Below are 15,248 nucleotides of genomic sequence, written 5' to 3' on the forward strand. Positions count from 1 at the left end.
ATTATATTTGAAGAATTATTCCTGATGGCAGCAAAGTTTGAATGGAGCTCTCTGTCTGTGCTGATTTGTCGCCCTCTGGAGGTCAAAGCACAAACTGCATGATGTCACTGTAACCACCACAGTGACAGGAAGTGTTTTTATGACTGAAACACTGAAATGATGCTAACGGCTGTCGTTAGGCTCACTGACAGCAGTGCTGATGTGTTCATGTCAAACACTGGCTCAGGTCAGACTCCTTCATCCTTCTCCAGCGTGAGGCCGCCCTCAGACCCACAGGAGCCCTGACCTTTGACCTCCTGACCCTAACCATTTTAGTCTTGTTGCATCTTTAAATGCAAATCCATCCAAACTGTAGCCGAGCAAAAGAAGTTGGAAGCTGTTCTATGAATGATGTTGTTGAAGGAGCTTGGAAAGAAAAGCGTCTGGACTTCTTTAAGTTGCTTGAAGAGGGACATGGACGTCTTAACGCCCACTCACATCCTGGGACATTTGATCACAGGAAATCACATGATAGCGTGGGGCTAGATCTCACAATGGGTTCACCCAAAACCTTGGCTGATTGAGACCCACACCCGTTTTCACGGAGGAGGAGGAGTTTCACATGCTGGTTTAAAGGGACCAAAAGTAACTGGACACCTGATTCAGTTCAGGTTTATTCATCCGCTCCAAACCACAGCAGCAGTCACCTCCAGGGAACCAGCTGATCCATGTAACTGGGGACAGACCACAGCCCAGAGCACTGGTTCATGATGTGTTTGTGGACTGTAGGTTGTTTGGATAGAGATGAGATGTACTCAGCAGTCTGTCTCTAATGTTTAATGAAATGTTCTGAAGATGATAATAACTTGTGATTTTCTTTTGAATGAATCTTTAATCGTGTTGTAGGGCCTCTGACTCTCATGAAGATTTTCACATCAATGTGCTTTTCACAAAGATATTAACAATGAAAATGACGTGCAGCCCTGAACTACTCATGCGTTAACTCAGCGGTTCCAACCCCCGGGTCACGGACCGGTCCGTGAGTCGTTTGGCCGTGAGAGTTGAGGCTCGGTGTGAAATTGATGGTTGATAGGTTTGTAGCATAAACCTGTTCGCTGGATCGTTCAATCCAGCTACACAGCAAAGCAAGACACGAGTAGTTCTTTATGTTTCTCGTGCACGGGAGAGACCTGGACCAATGCCGTTCCTTCGCTTGACCACAGTCGCTCTCGTCCATTCCCTCGTAACACTGTTCTTTTATTGAGGTTACATGAATATACATAGGTTCATTAACATACACGTGAACAAAGGTACCAGTCTGTATGTTATGTAGGTGTGTGTGTGTGTGTGTGTGTGTGTGTGTGTGTGTGTGTGACCCCATAAACGACTTCCCTAAACCTGCTGGTCTGGAAGTCCAGCAGTTCATCTAAACAAAAGGCACTTAGACTAAAACAGACATCCTACCACAGAACAATAAGAAGGTAGCACCTCTCCCATGATCCCAGGACGTGGGTGTGAATGCCAGAGCACTCTGGAGTCACACAAAGTCTTTAAAGACTACTATCATTACACAATTGGTTCTACACCTCTAAGCATATATGGTTAGATATTCCCCAATAACAATGACAATGATAAAATATAAATCCAACAATGGTTTTCAGGGTTTTTATCGTTAACTTCGTTTCCCTGGGTCTTTTCCCGTGTTGTAGTCGTGTGTCTTATTTTGAAAGAAATGTTTACGCGTTACCATAGCGACCAGAGAGCATTAAGGCTGCAGACAGGTGCATCCAACAACATTTTATTTTCCCTTATTTGATTTATGGACCTAACTGTATGAACTGGACTTTGGCTTTAATGCTGCTCCTCTTCATCATTGCTGTGTTGCATTTCCATCATTCTGCTGCTGGATTCACTGCAGGCTTTAACAAACACTCCTTTGGGTCCAGGCCCAGCCACGTGTTTGTAAGCTGCTGTGCTCCTCACAAATAAAGCCTGAAGCAGCTCAGACTGTTAGAAGCAGCACTGAGCCCTGTTACAGTTATAGTGTTAGAGCAGCGGCTGCAGCCTACAGCATTTAAACTAGCTGACAGTAAACACATCAGTCCAGATGTTACCACATTACTTTGTGATGCTGAGAGTTAAAGGAGACTGGCTGATTAAAATCCCATTCCTTACATCACCGTCCTCTGCTCTGACTGCTTTCATTTAATCACAATCAGAATACTTTTTTGATCCCCAGGGGAAATTATTTAGGTTACAGTGCTGCAGCACAAACAGCAACAAAGACACAACACACTAAGTAAGAAATAGCACAATATACACAATATATACATGCATACATATGAGTCACTTATAAGTAACATGTGAGTGCTGGGGTCTATGACAGCGGGCAGGTCTGTATTTATGTCCAGGCTGACATGAACAGCTAGTAGTTCAGGGTTCAACACTCAGGAAAGTGTGTGACCTTCCACACTGACAGAAGATGCTAAACATGACTTTAAACTGTTGTTTGTTAAAGCCTCACAGATCTGAGAGCAGGGCTCAGTGGGTACATGAGCCTTTATACATGAAGGCTTTCTGTTTCCAGGAGAGGAAACATGTGATCCAGCTGTGTTTGGTCACATGGATCTGCTCTGCATGGATCACCTGACTAAAACATGTTGTTATTATTGTTCTGTAGAATAAGGAGGGGATGTTTTTCTCATTATCATTTAATATTTTAATATGCCATTATTAGTTCATTAGAAGTATATAACCAGCTTTGCATTAAGCATGAATTGAAGTTTTTGATCTTACATTATTCTTTGCATTACAGTGATGGTGATAACTTTAGTTTGATCTTTTCTTACAGGTACCAGAATAATAACATGATTTTCCATTGCAGATGTAACCATGATCATTCCATACACATTGCAGTTTGTTGCTTATTCTAGAGTTGTGCTCAAGGTAATTAAAGGTTAAAAGCTACAGCCAGCGCGAGTCTGGCTGATCTATGGAGGGCAAAGGCTTTGAGCTTGGAAGGCCGCACGCGCTTACACAGCACTTATAAGATGTTATTCTTGGTGATTTTGTGCTTAGTCATGTTTTAATATGTTTTAAGTAGAAGTAGCTGATCCAGCAATATTCATTTAATATTATAGACTTGATTTAGAGCAATACACACTGATGGTCTTAACAAATGAAAGAGTCCTTGTAGCTGCCATGTTGTGTCTTAGCAGACAGTTCCAGGAGACGGGGGCAGTCAGCGTCTGCCCTCGGGAAGGAGTCAATGTTATTCTTTGTGTTAAATAAAATTGTCAACATTGATTGTATTACACCTGTCACTACGCATGAGGGGGCGTTCTAATACCCTGATTTCATAAAACTATGGTGATGTGTTTTTTGAGATGAGATCTGAGGCTGTCTGCATCAGTGTCCATCTCCCACGTGTGTGATCATTAAATCATCGTTTGACTCAACCCGACCGGACCAGTGTTGTTATTGTGGGTTTTTCCTCTGGTGTCCATCCCCAATATTTTTGAACCTTAACAGTTCTTACAGTCTTAAATCGGTACATCAGGCGGGTCACATGACACCCGGGGGTGACAGCAGCATCTTTCCTCTTTAGAAAGCTGCTCTCTGTGCCAGGAGCTGTTGTCACAGTAACAGCAGGAACAGGAAGTCACATGCTCTCTGCTCTGTGATTGGCTGCTTCTTATCTCAGCTTCCTGCAGAGGGTGAAGGTCTGCTGATAACGCACAACAACAGAAGTGTGACTTTCACTTCCTGTTTATTGCTGTTGTTCTTAAAGCTCTCAGGCGATGCTGCAGCGCCCCCTGCTGACACAAACTCCTCCCTCTATCTCAGAGGTCACAGGTCAGCCTGCTGCAGAGGGTCTGCCTGTTCATGGACTTCCTGTTACAGAGACGGGTCTCAGCATCAACACTGGTTTCTGATTGGACGGTGTGGAAACCCAGCTTCCTCCAGCCGAGTGATGTGTGGATTCATCACTCTCTGTGGATCAGTGTAAGTCTGTGTGTGGGTCAGCTGCAGGACTTGTTTGACCTTTGACCCTGGCAGACAGAGCTGGTTACTGCTGTGTGACTCTTGCCGTCGCTCCACTTTAAATTTTACTTAAAATAAGTCCTGACATGGCCCCGCCCCCTCTGACCTGCTGCTCCTGGATGTGCTGAGGACACAGCGGAGGCTCAGAGGGGGCGGGGCTTTTCCCGTGGCGGTAACCAAACTGCATTAGGTCGCTGCACTGCCAGTGTTTAACCACACCTCTTCTGACTGACCTTTGACCTCTGACATGTTGATTTGATCCTTATTTAATGATGTCTTTTATCTAGTGATTTAATTCTGTGTATTTATATGTGATGGTGTTCCTGAGTTCAGCCTCAGCTGATATCCACAGACGCTCCTATTGGCTGGTTTTAAAAACACATTTTTCCATTAAAGAGACTCTTTTAAAAACACGTCTGCCTGAAATTCACATTTCATTTATTTTGGGGGATTTTAACAGAGAGATAGAACTTTATGAATCCCTCATGTTTATCCTCCAGGAAATCCAGTTTGTAGCAGCAGAACACCGACAAACTTTTACACAGCACAGAATTAGGATATCAAATAAAGGGGAATAAGAGAATATGAATATAAGCATAAATATATACATATATACACAGACCTCACACAGAGACAGCAGCTACACTGTGTGTGGATGTGATCCACAGTCACAGCTGTGGGTTTCAGTCAGTGTGTCTCTAACTTCATGGTCACATTTCAAAGCTTATTGGAGCCAGAAGATGTTCAAGTAAAAGATTTATTGCTGTACTCGTCTACCAGGATAACAGGAGGTTCATAAAGCTGTGTCATACTTCAGCTTTACATCATGCAGTAGTAGTTTATTAAACCCCCCAAAATATGACTATCCAGAGTTGGGACCAGGAAGCAGAGTTGCAGTCTTACACGCCTCTCTGCAGCTTCTCTCCTCCTGCTACCCCCCAAAAACCCATCTCCATAGAGACTGTGTCAGCTCCCAAACAGAAAAAAACAAACTAAAAACCAGCAACAAACAACTTAAACATAAACAGTCACAAAGAAAGAACAATACAGTATCCACATCTGAACCAAAGAGTAAAACAGTGAAATGTGGATTATTAAACATTAGGTCTCTCTCCTCCAAGTCTCTGTTAGTACATGTTAGTAAAAACATTTCTGCATTTTACCCATATTTTATTTTTAACTCAAAATCAAAGATTCCAGATTCTCCTACATGTTGGTTTTGAATCAGATAGGACGACAGATTTCAGGTGGCCCTGTGTCTTTCTCTATTACATTTGCCACTGTGTAACTCAAAGTTATTTAAGGACTAGTTTATTTCAATGGATGAGTTTACTGACTGACGCGCAGAAGAAATAGTTCTTTATGGAGCCTAGATGGTGTGAATGATGAGACCAAAGACTGCAATATCTTGTACCAAAAATATATTGAATAAATGGAGGAAAGGGGAAATGGAACAAAATAATTAACACAACACACAACATAAATGCCCACAATTAAATAATAAATCAATGCTGTGATCTTTCTGTGCAAAAGTCCTTTTTGGTCCTCTTCTTTTTAAAGTTCACTTTTAAGGTATTCCTCCTTAGAGTCCAGCTTCATACAAATGGGGAAATATGTCCGTAATCCAAAGACGGCTAAGTGGGGGAAAGAGGGCCCATACGGTAAAAAAATACATTTTTCTGGCCAAAATATATTTCAAATATATGGTAAATATATTTTGTATTTGTGATGCTCCAAAAAAATATATTTTTGAAATTGAAAATATATTTCTTTCAAACCAAAATACATTTCAAAACATATTTTAGGGTGAAGAAAATACATTTCCAACCTTACAGTAGAATGTATATCAAAGTATCCTTTATTTAAAATATATTTAGTGCAATAATGATGATAATGATAACAATACTAAAAGTAACATGTTTTATGCACATCTGCAAAAAACAGTTGGATTCAAACAAAACAGAGTCAAAGGTCTATCACGAATTAGGTTGTTTATTCATTTGCTTACAGTATTTCACATTACACAATATCTCACTATAATGTAGCGTTCATTGACTTTGAAATTATCTGTCAGTGATACAGTAAACAAGATACAACAACTGCTATGTACACTTTAGTTTTTGACAATATATACAATTTAGTACTTAAATGAACACACTCCACTGTTTTGGAAATAGGCTCATTCTCCACCTCCCTCAGAGTTAAAAATGCAGCGTCTTCTTTCTAGATCCGTACGTTAATAGGGCTCTGGAGCGTGATCTTACGGGATGGGGCGTAGCCAGGATTTTTGGTCAAGGCGCCATATTAGCAGGCCAAACAAATGCTTGCTGTGTGGTCGGTTGTAATGTTAGATTGCACTACCGACAAAGGAATAAGCTTGAAAACAGGCTCTCTTTTCATTGTTTCCTCACCTGGAAACATCATGAGGGAGCTTATGTGTTGGATGTTACCAAAAGAAGGCGTCTAGCCTGGATAGCAGCTGCGAGACGAGCTGATATTCAGTTCTCTACCAGCCACAGATATCTGTTGGTGTGCTCCAGTATTTTCATTCAGGTAAGTTCTAAATAAGTTCATATTATTATTTATAGCCTGTTAATTTTATTTTCAATAGCACAAACTTAGAACAAACATGCAGAACTACCTTCTATTTATAGAGTTGCTAATTATTTGGCATTATTGCAACAAACCAGCCTATGAAATGAATGAAACAAATCCTGACTGGGTTCCAACACTACACATGGGGCACTACGAAATCCCTGCTTCAAACTACATGCTACATACCACCATGCCAATCAGATTACTTCTTCCATGTGTGGGTAAAAAGGTGACCTTCCTGGATAAGATGGCAAAGGTTTGCTGCGTTTTGGTGAACATGTGCCCCAGTGTGGTAGTAAAACCAGGGGAAAATGCTCTTGTTAAATACTCTTAAGTCTTGTGCTGTTTATGTAGTGATAAGTTTTCAAAAGAGACAGTAAATTACAGAATGCTAGTAGTGGGTGATATTATACAAATGCTGTCATGATTTTATGTGAACATTTTGTCATTTGTAAACTATACATAACATTTTTTCTACATTGTAACTGATGTGATGTTCGACAAAGTGCTTTTAATTAAAAATAGGCAAACATTTCTTTGTTTCTTTATTCAACTTTTGAACAGTGGTATTTAGTAAGTACATATTCAGTAAATGCAAAGTATTTACATGGCCCCTTAAATTAAAACATTATGGGTTATTCAGAACAGAACTATGCTTGGAAAAATATTGTCCCATCAGTTGATCCAACTCCTCCACAGTAGCAGGTGGAACTTTTCTTTTTTGAGGATGGCTTCTTTTACCTGTCACAACGAATGGTCTGTTTATGTTTTGATCAAGAACCTTTTTTTTGGGCAGCTGAAGAGGAGAAGTCTATCTTATGGCCAACCTCTGGCTGTATCTTGGTCATATTACCCAGCAAAACCCAGTATGCAGGTTCATCTGTAACAGTCCTTGTGCCACAGATCCTCACTGTTGCTTCTACATTAAACAGAAGAGCAGTGACATGGCTGCAAGTCTCCACGACTCTAGCCATACAGCTGCAGTGGGCGGCTTCAACCTTCCCTGTGATGCTCACAATGACCTGTGGCTGCAATGCTGCAATTCAGTCTTTAAGAGTGCAGGACCTGAAGCACACACAGACAAAGTTCATTTAAAGACAAGAACTATGAGCCAAGGCCGACACAAATGTGTTTTATTTACTTTCAAATCCATTTATCATAAATGTAACAAATAAAGTGTTTTTATGTATCCATCTATAGAACGCTGCATGTTATATTCTAAATCTGCATGTTTCTTTTTAGAAACCTATCAGCAAAAAATGAACCTAAAGTATGTAATGCAAGGATGTAATCACTTTCAAGAGGGAGAAAACATAAAGTTCAACTTTAAGTGACAATTATGGACACCTAATATGACAAGCAGATTCTGCAGGTCATTAATCAATGTATAAAACTAAAACAGAATGTATTTTTAGTGACACAGGACACAAACAAGGAAGCAAGATGTGTAATTAGGATTATTTATAATAAATATGAATTAATTAGGGCAATTTCTTTAACCATAAAGAATAACTAAATCCTTCAGGACAATGTCACATCAATGCACTGAACTCACTATGTTATCCCTCTAACAGAGCCTCTACATGTTCTCACTGTAATTTCCCCCTCACGAATGAATTTTTGCTAGCACTAATTTGAATGTTGGGGGGAATCAAACGCATTTTACTCGCAGTACTCAAGCTGACTTACCTTTGCTTGAATGACGGCGTACTCACAACGTGGAGGCTTAAAAATAGCCAAATCTTGTACCCAGTCCTTGGTGAATTGGATGTGCGCCTCCAGAGATTTATAATTGCGAAATTGGTGCGCCGTGTATGCTCTGACTCCACAGACAAGGTATGAGAGTAGATCATGCTAAGTCAATAGCGGTTTGGTCTTCAGGGTTTCTACTCCACGGCTATATTTCATACGGGTCCACATTTCAACAATCAAGTACCGTCTCTTTGCATCTGGACAGAATCTGTCTCTATACCGTCATTTTCTTTTGAGCTACGTTTCAGAATGGTTCGTAGCAATCTTGTTTTGATTCGTGACCTGCCAAGATGGTGCTGCGCTCCCACAATGCATTGCGACATTACGTCAACTCCAAAGCCCTTTGCGTGCAGGAGTGTACGCGCATGCGCATTGCCACAGTGGTTTAAAAAATAAAGATATAATGAAAAGTAATTAATAAAAATAAAATATTTAAACATTCCCACAAATGTGCAATGAACGTGCAAAAACTCTCTTTAGTAGTTGTTACTGTTTCTTTCTTTCTTCTTTTTTTTTTTTTTTGAAAAATAACGACGTCTCTGAGGCGCGAAATCTGACAGCGAGAGGAACGGCCGGATACAGGAGACGGGAAGAAACAAGCCGATTATGTTCGCGTTAATTAAGTGGTTGGAAGATGTAAAATTCTCAATTCTGCCAACTGAACATATACGAGATTTTAATGAGGATGAATAATTAGCCGGCATGGAGGAAACGGACCTTTATTTCGTGGAGTGGCGACAAGAAGCCAAGGCGGGTGGCCAGTCTAAGACGCCTCCATCATCAAGCTAGCAGGTGCCTTTTCCCATATAATATTACTTTATTCTCGTGTATTTGGAACGGAAGCGTAGAGCTGCCACCCAGGCAAAAGAGAAATATAAGTATATCACGTTATAACGTGAAAAGTTTATCGTTCTAACAATATACTATCATGTTTGAACAACATTGTACGAAAAATGTACATAATTATCACGTCCGTACAATATTGTGCGAACGTGACAATTATGTATATTATAATAACGTGATATTATATTATACCAGTGGTTCTTAACCTGGGTTCGATCGAACCCTAGGGGTTCGGTGAGTTGGTCTCAGGGGTTCGGCAGAGCCTCCGCTGTGACGTGCACGGCTCATTTTGTGCACCAGTAAAAAACATATCTACGTCTAATTTGAAAAAAAAAAAACACTTTATTTTTCACTAAAGAGGGGTTCAATGAATGCGCATATGAAACTGGTGGGGTTCGGTACCTCCAACAAGGTTAAGAACCACTGTATTATACAAACATGAAAAGCATAATGTTAGAACAATAAACATTTCACGTCATAACGTGATACAGCTCTATTTTTCTTTTGCCTGGGTGGCAGCTCCACGCTTCCATAATTTGGTAATCAAAATATGTAACTTAATTAATTATATTGTGACGTACTTTTGCCTTTTCTTATTATTCTGCCTTCTCAATAACTATCAAAGCCTATTCACATTTAATTTGGCTTTCACAGAAATCCTACCTCTCCTTCTGGCTACAGAGTACTTACCAAGGTTAGAAACAAAGAACAGTTATGCTTTATTAATGTTCGCTAATTACAATGTTCCACATTTCCTTGCTTTTTAAGTCATTTTTAGGCTTTTTAGAGTTTTTGTTTTTAATTTTTTTAGCAGTAATGTTTCTGCCTATTTATTTCAGCCCATGAAATCGAATGCAGATCTTCCTAATGTGAGATTTACATAAATGTAAGTAATTTTGTTTGTCATTGTCATTAATGTTGTTGCTGTTGTTGTTTTTGTGCAGTTTGCAATCATATAAACCTAGCAAACATCAGTCAGCACAGTGACTAACCTAAACAGATTCTTGCTTTATTCACATATATTATATGTAATTATATATACCTGCACATTGTACCTAGGGTTGCAGCCACTTGGCCCCACCCCATTGTTGTGACAGCCCTGATTGTACTTATACACTGCATCTGAACAGGGAACAGTCTGCCACATTAATGTATTTTTAAGTGACTTGTTTGTAATACATGAATTTGTTTCTTACAGATGTCAAAGTCTCAACCTCATGCTGCCCTCCCCCATCCTCCTAAAGTAAGTATTTGTTGTTGTGGTTTTTTATGCGGTGTCTGTGTCACATGCTAATCATAATTATTGAAATAACTGTTTTCTAACAGATTTTCCAAAACACTAGTTATGTTTGTTGTCATTCAGACCAGTACTACTGCTTAGACATTGTTTAGTGGTCATGCATGTTTGACAAGCTCGTTATGATACCAAAACAGTAGGCCTATCACAATAATCGATATATCGACTTAACACACAGTACATGTACATGACCTCAATAATTGTTGATGATGTAATTTATGTGCCATTATATTTACAAAAATAAAATATAATGATAACAAAACAATAACATTAAATATCATTGTTTTCTATTTGTTAGAAAACTTACTATTTATTCAAGTTTTTAAGGTATCTAATATTTTGATTCCTAATTTCAATGATCTAAATACTTTAAGAATTAGATGTTGGTTTGTCAATTGAAAGTGTGTAGATCTTGCATTATTATGGTGTTATATTATGATTATACATTCAAAGACATAAAATGGTCTTAAAATGACAATGACATAACTTGTCGCAATTGTTTATGGGGCAATATACCGACCAACAAAAAGTCGTTATCGTAACAGGCCTTCAAAACAGACGGTTTTATGATTGATAAATTAAAAAAATAAATACATTTAATTTCTCTGAGATTCTCTAATATTCAGTTACAGTTCACAACACAGTTACCCGTACATGCAGTATTATACTGTAAATATAAATCTCTGCATTTAGCATCCCACTAGAAGCGTCACAGTTACTGCCTCTTTTTTTTTTTTTTTACAAATACCTGTACTATCACTAACACATTTACTGTTTTACTTTTAGCCTGTGGATACAAATGCAGATTTCCTTAATGTAAGTTGTGCATTTTAATTACATCATGTTATTTTTATTATTATTTATTTATTTATTTTATTTTACATTCAAATATTTCAAGCTTCTTGGTTAAGGAAGCTTGATTGCTAGTAGGTAAAGAATAGTTCACCTATAATTCATATTCCCAATTAATTTCTCACCTCTGATTGAATGCCTTTGTTTGTTTTCCTATAACAAAACATTTTTGCTGGATATATATGGTGAATTTATATGCATAGATACAGTCGTAGTGCTTGACACATGCAAACAGCAGTAGATGTACTAAAAAGGAAATAATTACAATCATGATGTTGATTGCTGATGTCAGTATATATATTTTAGAGGAATGTTTTGTTTTTCACCCAAAATAACTATATTGCTTCAGAAGAGATTTATTACCCTACCGGACTCTTATATATTGTTCTGTTTTTTGTTTGTTTTTGTTATTTTCAGGTTCAATGGTGCGTGTTCTTCTAATGGCCGCCTTCCCACTGGAGGTTTTGATCCACAGCAATTTAAAAGGTAATCAGCTTTGAAAGTCAGTTCAAATGGTTAGCTAATAGTACTTTAAAAAGCCTACAACTCTGTCACCAGTTTCTTTACCAAAAATTACCCATAAAAGTATCGCTCAATAGCATATATTGTAGTTCAAATGTTTAGTTGTACAAATATCAAATTTTTGGAAATCTAAAACTAGTCAAACACTCAAATGTTCATGCTTTTTATAGGAGGACAGAGCAAAACGGACATCGGCGCAGAGTGAAGAACTGCCCTTGATAAGGACACTATGACAGCCATATATAGTATGTGAAGACTTTCTGTGTATCTAAAATTGCATACACCACAAGTAACTTACTTTGCAACCATTAAAATAGGTTGTAAAGTAAGTTACCAATACAAATAGGTGATGATGCATTGTAGTGGTTGGTCTCAGACAAAGAAGGTCAACAGATTTATGAATGCTGGAAGGTAAGGAGAGACGACCAAAAGGGGTGTTAGCATTACTGTAATGTGAACTGGATAGACTTCCCATCTAGGAAAAAAAAGAGGTAAAATTATGCGTAAAATATATCTGTATTAATATCTGTATCTATATAAACAGAAATATCTGTTTGCTAAATGAAGCCAGCTAACATAAATCACATTTTTATTTTAACTCTGATAAAAGTAATAGAACTGGGACTTTTGTTTGTTACAGTGGGGGTAAGGAAGGGGTTTCCCAGCGTGTCCAGAAGGGCTTTGAGGATTGCAGTGAAAGCTGGGGGAACTGAGACTGTGTGTGTATATATATATATATATATATATATATATATATATATATATATATATATATATATATATATATATATATATATATATATATATATATATACACACATATATGTATATGTGTGTGTGTTTCTTTTAGAATGTTTAAGTATGTAATGAGAATAAACTTATAAAATGAATATTCCTTGCTTGATTGATATGCTATATGTATGTTTTAAACATCAAATAAAGATTTCTTTCAGATGTTACATGTGAATGTGTTTTCTTAGAAATATATGAAGGGTTAAATTTATATTTTTTTGAATGATTTTAAATACATTTAAATTGTATTTTGAAATATATTTTATTAATATATTTCAAAATATACAAAAAATGGCCAAAAAATATATGTGCTAAAATACATTTTAAATATATAAATATATTTCAAAATGTATTTTAAAATATATTTTTTTACCGTATGGGCAAAGCTACACCAGAGGGTTGTGCTGTGTAACAGGTTGGTGCAGGTGGTGTTATCTACATTTGAACATTAGGCAACAGTCTCATGAAGACACTTTCTATTGTTCACTAAAGACCAACAATAACAGAGACAAAGGGAGAGCAGCAGAACTAGTGCTAACAATTAGCACTGCTAGCCTGCCCACCAACACCAGCTAATGTTCTAAAAACGATGATCAATGATTTTGCTGTAACGGCTCCAGCTGTCTGTGTCAGGGACACGTTGGAGATGAAGTGAGTGATCCAGTGACAAAGGTTTGGAAACCTGCAGTCAGCTGAGACTAAAGGAGTCACCTGACCGAGAGACCAAATGTTTCACTGAGAACGTCCAGATGAACAGAATCAACCTTTGGGATAATCTGTTCCACACATCCATGTTTCACTTACTGCATTATATTTCCTCATTGCTGTGCACACAGGCCTGTGGCTTATAACCAACTCCAAGTTCAGACTCAGAGGCTGCTGAAGCTGTTTTCTGGAACAGAGACGTGTTGGATATAAAAGCAACTCTTCTTTATGTGTCAGCACTGAGGAAAGGAGCAGCTTCGTTTCTAAGTGTATGAAGGACTGTAGCAGTGTGTGTGTGAGCTTTATTTCACAGACAGAACCATGTCAAAAACACAACTTCAGGTAAAAACAATACAAAATCAAAGAGTCTGATCAGAAGGATTAAACAGAGGAGTGTGGGACTGTTTTTAACAGACAGCAGGTTAAGCCAGGCTGGAGGAGTAAACTGAGCCTCGGTGTGAGCAGCAGTGTGTTTGACAGGAAGCTGAGATAAACAGTCTGGAGCCCATTTAGTGCTTCATATGAAAGTGTGAGGATTTGAAAGCAAATCTAAAATCAAGCAGGAGTCAGTGTGAGAATGATTTGTGCTTTTCCTCAGTCAGATGCTGGGAGTTTCAGTTCATCCATGTTCAGCGTGCTGTGCTTTGTGTAACAGGAGAATATGACAGTATAAATCAAGTCTTCATGTCACTGAAAGCCTCCACAGTCTGCTATGGAGGTGCATCAGTTTGGATTTACAAGAAGAACATTTCTTAAACCTGCCACAAGATGGCGCTCCAACAGAAGGGATGTCCACAGTGTAACACAGACACACACATACTGTGTGAATGTGTGAGTGAATGGGCTTTCAACACAAGGCTTCTGCTGCTACCTTTAATGACATAATTAGCTAACAAGAACAAACTGTTAATTACCACCAAAGAACGGCTCCAGATTTTAGCTGCTGACCATTTTGTGAAACGTTGATTACATCAGCTTATTGTTGATTTTTCAACCTTAATATCAGCTGCTTTAAAGGAGCCTGGTTCTCTGGCAGTAACACTTTTCTTCACTAGATGCAGTGCAGGCACAGTCTGTGTTTCTAAACTACACACTAATGTTCATTGTTGTGCAGCTAAATCCTCCCTCTGGATGGGAAGAATCCCTGTCAGGCTTCAAACACCTGGCTTGGTGTTCTGGAGCTAATGTGTCACCTGTGAGGACTCTGAGATGAACACACAGCAGACACTTCAGTTCTCCGTCTGTGTGTCCTCAGTTTCCCAGCATGCCTTGGCTGTGGTGGTGGAGGTGAATGAGGGGGAACATGCTGCTCTGTCAGCACTCAGGTTTCATACCTGGTGATCTCAGAGGACAAAGCGGCGTTACAGCAGCGCACGTTGATGAGACCTGATGCTCTGAACAGTTCAGACTTCAGCCTCACTCTGAGAAAACAAACGACTGACTGTCAGCAGCAACTACACCTGCTCCATCAGTGACGGAGAGAAGAACTGAGACTGAGAGACATACAGCTGCAGGTCAAAGGTCAGAAAGGCCCGCTCTTTGTACGGGTCAGGAGTTAGTACTGCAGAGGTCAGAGGTCAGCTTGCTGACAAACCATTTGAAACAGTTTGGAGCTAAAAGCACAACAGCAGAGGAAAGAAGAGACACTGCAGAGATGATGCAAAATATTGTGTTTTGTTCTCAGCTGTCAAAAAGTGTAACACACGTGTTCCAGCACAGCCTTTGTGTACTTTCACTTCTCCATACTGTCCATTGGAAATCCTGTTTGTTACTTTTTGATTTCAGTCCATGTGTCCAAAGCAAACTTCTGTCCCACACTTTCTCTGCTGACTCTTCACCGATGCTCAGATGATCTCAGATGATTTCA

The 15,248-nt window shown here is 38.8% G+C and overlaps 3 long non-coding RNA genes across 4 annotated transcripts in view; 1 reads left to right on the forward strand and 2 right to left on the reverse strand.

Annotated features, from left to right (window-relative positions):
• Positions 1-15,248, reverse strand: part of LOC309702542 — a 125,170-nt gene that overhangs the window by 25,334 nt on the left and 84,588 nt on the right. The gene's annotated exons all lie outside the window — the stretch shown is intronic.
• On the reverse strand, positions 7,459-8,749 carry LOC309702474. The gene is made up of 2 exons (XR_014275535.1): positions 8,308-8,749; positions 7,459-7,683 (listed from the first exon to the last, which is right to left on the reverse strand). It is a non-coding gene; the product is annotated as an uncharacterized lncRNA (long non-coding RNA).
• LOC309702491 lies at positions 9,654-12,578 on the forward strand. 2 transcript variants are annotated; one of them, XR_014275552.1, is made up of 7 exons: positions 9,654-9,907; positions 10,053-10,099; positions 10,412-10,456; positions 11,297-11,326; positions 11,780-11,848; positions 12,055-12,129; positions 12,525-12,578. It is a non-coding gene; the product is annotated as an uncharacterized lncRNA (long non-coding RNA). The 2 variants fall into 2 exon arrangements; XR_014275551.1 differs by having other exon boundaries at positions 11,780-12,129.

Source organism: Aulonocara stuartgranti (assembly GCF_965226115.1).
Source record: "Aulonocara stuartgranti genome assembly, chromosome: 3".
Classification (NCBI taxonomy): Eukaryota; Metazoa; Chordata; class Actinopteri; order Cichliformes; family Cichlidae; genus Aulonocara; species Aulonocara stuartgranti.